The following is an 8,163-nucleotide window of genomic DNA, read 5'->3' as shown; positions in this document are numbered from 1 at the left end:
CAGAATAAATTTGTAACTAGTAAAAAAGAAAAAAGGAAGATGGAATTGTCAAATCCATGCCAACCACCAATATGATTATGTCATGAAATTAAGCTTTATACTTTTTTTTTCTTTTTTTCTTTTTTTGACTCCGTAAAGCTTTATACTTGAGATGCACTCTAGCTCCTATATTTAAAGTTCATCAGTCAGTTGAATCTTCAATTTTAATGTGAATATGATGCCTATGGACTTGGAAAAAATCAAAGGGTGAGATCGGACTATTCTCTTTATAACATCCAAAATGGAAAGGACAAAAAGTAAATACTACTATAATTTAGAATTTAGAGATATTAAAGATTAAAAGCACTAACTTTTTTTTTTTTTTGAGATAATTTATTGAACCCCAGATCTCTTATTCAATCGTCAAAGATTTTACTAGTTGAGCTAACTGGAACTTACAGCAGTAACTATTTTTAAATGCACAAGAAGTTAAGTATTATTCCCAATATATATTGATAGACAAAATTTAGCTACAAAATTGGTTATAACTTAAGGCTACAACCTTAATCAATATTTTTTTATTGGATTTGAAATTTGACAAATCCACCATTAGATTAAATCTTTTTATTATATCCTCCATGTTTACAAAATTTCTAGAAAATTAAAGATTAATAGCTATGTAATCAATAAATTGTTTAAATTGCAAGTTTTTGTAGTTTAAAATTATGCATAAAATATAATCTTATAGATCATATAGTAAATAATATCTGCTTGTCACAAAATTTAACATTTTATATTAAAAATGTAAAAAACGTGCAATCCAATTATTAGATTTTCAAAATATGTAGTAATGTTAATGATATTAAGTAAGGTTGTAGCATTAGGCTACAACCAATTTTATAGTTAAACTTTGTCTTATATTGAATTAAAGGGATTTCTTAAAAGTCACGTTAATATTCCATTATTCCAATATAGTGAGTGCCCCAGAACCAATTAATTTAGTCAATTCTAACTACTATATATATATATATATATATAAAGCCATTTTCCAATCCAGACACAATTATAAAATTCCAAAATTAGTAGCTAATTTTTGTGCCGTACTATGTGCATTCACAATTATATTAAGGGATTTGAAAGCTAGTGTTTGAATATTTAGAACCCTGAACACTCAAATTGTTTAACTTAATATAATGGCCAAGTAGTTACTTAGGTTTATTATACAGATCTAGGTTAAACAATGATAATCATATCACAATAGCAAAAAAGTAAAGAAGACAAATGATACAATGAGCTAGAAAAACTAATGAAACCATCCAGGTTCAAGGTAAAAAACTTAGGGAGGATTTAACCTAAACAATTTACAAGGCAACAAATTCACTAAATAGAATGGAAGTGTTTACAATAGATTTTTCCCTAAATCTAATTCTACCTCTTGTAGTACTTACATGACCACATGCAACTCCAAATCCATGGACTCTTCTATTTGGATTTGTTGCACACAAACACTCCAGTTTGTGATTTTGAGATCTCACTCAAATGTTTAGATCATCAACAGTAGTTGATCTTATATGCAACAACTTATCTCTACTGATTCATGCAATATCAATCTAATATTCGGTCGATGCTTGTTGAGTTAATTAGAAAGTTACAAAACCTCTCAAATCTCATAGGAATAATTCACAAATCTTGGAAAATGTGTATTAGGGTTTTTCTTTTTTACGTAGCAGTGTTGAACTCAACCCTAAACGTTTCGTGTGTTTTCGAGCTTTTTTTAAAATTTGCAAAAAACGCATCTTAATCGGTCGAAGGTGTCTCTCAATCAATCAAGTAAGGCAGATTTTGACTGTTCTTAAATCTTGAATTGAATTAACTTAAGCAATATCTAAAATTGTTTTAAGACATAAATATCTTATACTAAACATGTTTTTATACTCGGTTTGCCAACTTACATAAAATTAGAGCCTAAACATTTAATCTTAAATATTTAAAACCTAACAGCTAGGAAGCATGAATATTCGATTTTTGCTCAAACACTGGTATCTAATATATATGTATCCATATTGGATACTTCTAAACTTTTTCTCCAAACTATTTTGGAAAGAAACCCTTCAAACTCTTCCTCTATTTTTTTATTAGATGTAAATTTTGAAAATCTAATTATTGGATTACATATTCTTATTATATCCTCCATGCTTGAAAAGTATCAAGAAAATCAAAGATCAAAAGTTATGTCATCAATCAAATGTTTTAATTTCAAGTTTTTGTGGTATAAAATTATGCATAAAAAATAAATTTATTGCTCAAATAATAAATAACATCCGATTTGAACGAAATTTTACATGCATATTAAAAACATAAAGAACATGCAATATAATGGTTAGATTTTCAAAATTCACATCCAATAAAAAGTATACGAGGAGATTAAAGGGTTTCTCTTTAAACTAGTTTGGAAAGAAGCCTTATCCCTTCTAGGATACCACTACATGCATGTCCCAACTAATTTTATTTATTATTATTATTATTATTTTAAAAAGTGCTGATACATTCAGGATATGCTAGTGACACAGCCCTGATATGACCTAGATACAGTCGTAACTCAACCTCCCAATAGTGAGAGATAGGTAGAACTTGTGAGGATTTTTATTTATATTTTTTATATATTGGTTTAAATATTGAACACTTCTCTAGTTATCTTTTATTTACTCTTTTGAATTTTAATTTATATTCTAAACATCATTTAATAGCTATATATTCATTTTATTATTCATTATTGTTATTAAATTGATATATTATGAAAAATGAATTAAACCAAAAATGTGAAAAAATAATGCTAGAGATACAAACTATTTTACAAAAATTTTTACAAACCGCTGATGTAGTGAGTGGTTATTGATAAATGAAAATGTGATATTAATTATGGGTTTAGATGAAAACTAATAAAAGGTTGGCTACATTAACATTTTGTAAAAATGTTGTAAAATAGTTTGTAACTGTAGCATTACTCAAATGTGAAAACTTACTCTGGGGTTCTTGCCCACATGCCCTACGTGTAGAAGTAAATGGCCATGTGAGGAGCCAAACTAATAAAGTTGGAGAATGTTGAACATTTTGAACTTTTTTGTTACCAATCAAACAAGACGAGTCTATGACATTAACATATCATAGAATTAGGCAAGGTCTTGATTGAATTCGTGTATAATATATGCCTCCATTGACCTTGTCACCTTTTTGACCTAAGACATGAAAATATGAAAGCAATAATACTGTTAATTTCTCTTTTTCTAAGGCCCTAATTTCTTCGTGATTGACCTAACCCCACCTTAGGCACCAAACTTTACCTAGATTTGTGTTCTTTCCCAATTCCCACCATACACATATTAACGGCATTGTCTCCTCTTTTTCTTGAAAATTATTACTAATAACAACTTTTTTTAACCCTTAACATATCTATGTTTCTATATGGTTTGACCAATCTCTTGTCACAGCCACATTGTCATCGTTAATTAGCGAACCAATGACTATTTACATATATTTATGACCTCCATTGACCTTTTGCTTTTCTTTGATTCAACCATGATGAGAAAAAATTGTGAATCATTGTTGTCACAGCAAGCTGTGATCCTAAAAGGCCTAAAAAACTAGTACCTCTAAAATAGTGAAAAAAATCTTCTTCAAAGAATTAAAATCCTGTCCTCTTTCTCATGCAAGTAACCTTTAACTCTTTAAGAAATGAATATGCAAGAGTGGTTGAAAAGTGAAAAAGATAAAGACCCTTTTGTGTTAGCTTTTTGGCCACCCAACCCGAGTAGAGGTTGATTGAGAAAAGAAGATTCTTTGTGAACTAGACAACGTAGAAAATAGAACCAAAGCTAGGTGGGTGTTTATTGATGTTTGAAACTTCAAACTCAAAACATACAAGCCACGACACATTGAATTTCGTTTTTAATTTAATTATAATGGAAGAGCAGGTGTTGGAGACTGTTTTTACTGGCAATGTGAAGAGTATTATTATTATTATTATTATTATTAAAGCTTATATTACTATTTTAATTAAAGCTAACAACCAGTCAGCTTTAATTTTGTCTTTAGCAGAAATTTGAACCGATATGCAAGCAAGTCTACTACGCTAGGCCCAAGACTAGGTTAAAAATAAATAAATTGAAACTTGACCTGAAAATTATTCAATGATTAGTCTATGTTAATCATCAATTCATCAATTAAGCAACAAGGTCTAAACCAATAAAATGCGCCCCACCACCCCACCCCCCCCCCCAAAATTGACTCTCTAACATGATGTTTGCGTATTTGGATTAAAGTCCTTTATGCGGATTAAGAAATGATCCATGCATGAACCCAATAGCTTTTAACTGGACACAAAAATATGGAAGTTAGGTCCGTCTTCACTACAAATCACTGCTTTTCTTATTTCGTGCCATCTTGCTAAAGTCATCATATTATTACTGACCATATTTCTTGGCATTCTTGCAATATATTGCACAACTTGTCAACATTGTCTTCAAATCGAAGTAATAAATACCCAAGGGTACCAGTAATATTGGTCAAAATGCTTTTTAGCGGCCAGAAATCTGGTATACTTAACCCTTGAAACATATCAATTTAAATACTAAATAACTTCAGCATGTACATTTGATTGGTTCAAATTCTTGAAGGTTTTTTTTTTTTTTCCTTCTTAAACATAAGAGAATAAATTTCTTTTGATTTCATATAATGAGTATGTTCTTAAAATATGAGTTCGATGTAATAGTACCAAATTGACATATATTTGTGTTAACTAGTACCAAAATATTTTATTCTTCTAATAAAACTGAAATAGTCTCCCAATGCAATACTTATAACTTTGTTCCATCATTATCTTCACCCTATATCCAACCTATGTTGGAAGCCAACAGTAAAAAAAGTTGATGTAAGCATGTATCTTTTTCTTTTGACTTGCCACATGTCAAGAAGGGATTGGGTGTCCCTTGGGCCTGGGTTCAAGATGGTGGAGTCAATTAAGTTCAGAACTCTAAGCTTTACGAGCCTTCGTTCAGCTGCTACCAATGCATCTTGAGCCCAATATGCACACCAGAGACCAAGTTTGAGAAAAAAACAAGAAATCAATTAAAGTAATACTCTAATAAGAATATCTCATATTCAACAAAAGGAAGAATTTTATATTTAGTTGTCGGAAATTTCTATATTTAGCAGAAAAAAATTTATATTCCATTGTGGTGATGCCGAAATACAAGATCAATGACCTCAAAGCAGAGAAATGAAACACCTAAAATGGTAGCATAAGAAATAAGAGAGTATAAGTAGGTGGTGTATGCTTAAATTAATTCGGCATGAAACACTTCTATAGTTGTTTAAGGATGGGAGAGTTTATTTAGATAGTCTTGGGCCAAGCCACCAAGGGCCCAATTTTGCAAAATGCATAGACTTTATGGGTTCTCCTTCAGCCAGGGGTGATCACCCAACTAGTGCACGCCCATGTTGTCCTGGGTTGTATTGGGCTGGCTAGGGGAATCAAGAGCCTAGTCCAAGTTGAAAATCACATTAACTAGTCCATTTATTATTTGGTAAGATCTATATTTATAATCAAATTAGTGAGAGAATGTTTTGGAAAAGATGAAAGCTTTTAGTCTCAGTATTTTTTACAAATAATCTAACTATTAACTTANTCCACCCCCCCCCCCCCCCCCCCCCCCCCAAAAAAAAAAAAAGAGAGGAAAGAAACACCAATACAGCAGACTAAACAATCTCTGGGCTTATGATTAGTAAGTTTCAAATTCGCTTCTTAAGATTAGTCAAAATGTCCATTTCCTGCCTAAGTGTTTAGTGAGCTGCTTAATTAGTTGGTACTCAAGAGTCAAGACCCAAAAAAGAATTGGTGCTATCGTGCCCAAAATTGACTCTCTAACATGATGTTTGCGTATTTGGATTAAAGTCCTTTATGCGGATTAAGAAATGATCCATGCATGAACCCAATAGCTTTTAACTGGACACAAAAATATGGAAGTTAGGTCCGTCTTCACTACAAATCACTGCTTTTCTTATTTCGTGCCATCTTGCTAAAGTCATCATATTATTACTGACCATATTTCTTGGCATTCTTGCAATATATTGCACAACTTGTCAACATTGTCTTCAAATCGAAGTAATAAATACCCAAGGGTACCAGTAATATTGGTCAAAATGCTTTTTAGCGGCCAGAAATCTGGTATACTTAACCCTTGAAACATATCAATTTAAATACTAAATAACTTCAGCATGTACATTTGATTGGTTCAAATTCTTGAAGGTTTTTTTTTTTTTTTCCTTCTTAAACATAAGAGAATAAATTTCTTTTGATTTCATATAATGAGTATGTTCTTAAAATATGAGTTCGATGTAATAGTACCAAATTGACATATATTTGTGTTAACTAGTACCAAAATATTTTATTCTTCTAATAAAACTGAAATAGTCTCCCAATGCAATACTTATAACTTTGTTCCATCATTATCTTCACCCTATATCCAACCTATGTTGGAAGCCAACAGTAAAAAAAGTTGATGTAAGCATGTATCTTTTTCTTTTGACTTGCCACATGTCAAGAAGGGATTGGGTGTCCCTTGGGCCTGGGTTCAAGATGGTGGAGTCAATTAAGTTCAGAACTCTAAGCTTTACGAGCCTTCGTTCAGCTGCTACCAATGCATCTTGAGCCCAATATGCACACCAGAGACCAAGTTTGAGAAAAAAACAAGAAATCAATTAAAGTAATACTCTAATAAGAATATCTCATATTCAACAAAAGGAAGAATTTTATATTTAGTTGTCGGAAATTTCTATATTTAGCAGAAAAAAATTTATATTCCATTGTGGTGATGCCGAAATACAAGATCAATGACCTCAAAGCAGAGAAATGAAACACCTAAAATGGTAGCATAAGAAATAAGAGAGTATAAGTAGGTGGTGTATGCTTAAATTAATTCGGCATGAAACACTTCTATAGTTGTTTAAGGATGGGAGAGTTTATTTAGATAGTCTTGGGCCAAGCCACCAAGGGCCCAATTTTGCAAAATGCATAGACTTTATGGGTTCTCCTTCAGCCAGGGGTGATCACCCAACTAGTGCACGCCCATGTTGTCCTGGGTTGTATTGGGCTGGCTAGGGAATCAAGAGCCTAGTCCAAGTTGAAAATCACATTAACTAGTCCATTTATTATTTGGTAAGATCTATATTTTAAAAAAAAAAAAAAAAAAAAAAAAAAAAGCATTTAGTTTTTTTTTTTTTTTTTTTAACTAATGAATGCTTGAAAACATTAGTTTAAGAAATATTTTTATGAACTTTTTATGAAAAAAGAAAAAAGTAACTGATTTTTTTTTTGGCCATTTTTCAGAATTCTAATAAAGACAATATAAAAACTTTTTTAAAGTAACCTATTAACAAACGTCATAAATCCTAAGTGTACCCATTAACTGAACCATTTGTTTTTTGTCACGCATTTTAACAAAAATAAAAGTTAATAAATGTTATTTCTTTTGATAAGCTATGCAAATAAGTTGTGATACCAAAACAGACAACGAGAATCATTTCCCTTGGTAATTTATGAAAAAATGAGTAGGAAGTAGCTGCAGTCCACTGAAGTGATTTGGTAAACATCGAATCTTCAAGAATCACTTTTTATTCTCCCATGTTTTGATTTGTGTCCAAAATGGGACTTTGGGGCAACATTTTCAAAGGCCAATGTATTTTGTTTAACTCACGTGTCCAAACAAGTCGTAAGCTAAAGTGGTAAACCACAAGGTTGTTGCCACGTTATGACGGAGACATCATATAAAACATCGAAATAAAACCACATGGGTGGACCCAAAGGGTAAGGCCATAAATAGGGGTAGGGTATTGTCAATTTGTCATTGGCTGCTAGGGACATCACACTTTGGCTTTGTCCTAACGCAATCATCTGGTGCTCTAAATATGCATAGCGACTTTAGATCAACGTGGCAACCAAGCATTGCAAGATGATAAAGAATTTTCCTATTTCATATTTTCTTATTCCTCAACTTTTAAAAAATAATAAAGTAATTTGAAAAACATGAACCTAAAAAATAAAAAAATAAATTTAAAAATCTATACTCCAAAAACTTTCCTGCAAAACCAACATATTTCCTGCAAAACCAACTAATTGATGGGTATTAT

This window comes from Quercus suber, unplaced genomic scaffold (assembly GCF_002906115.3).
Source record: "Quercus suber isolate HL8 unplaced genomic scaffold, Cork oak 2.0 scaffold_45, whole genome shotgun sequence".
Taxonomy (NCBI): Eukaryota; Viridiplantae; Streptophyta; class Magnoliopsida; order Fagales; family Fagaceae; genus Quercus; species Quercus suber.
The sequence above is the reverse complement of the archived record's forward strand: the minus strand, read 5'-3'. Positions refer to the sequence as shown.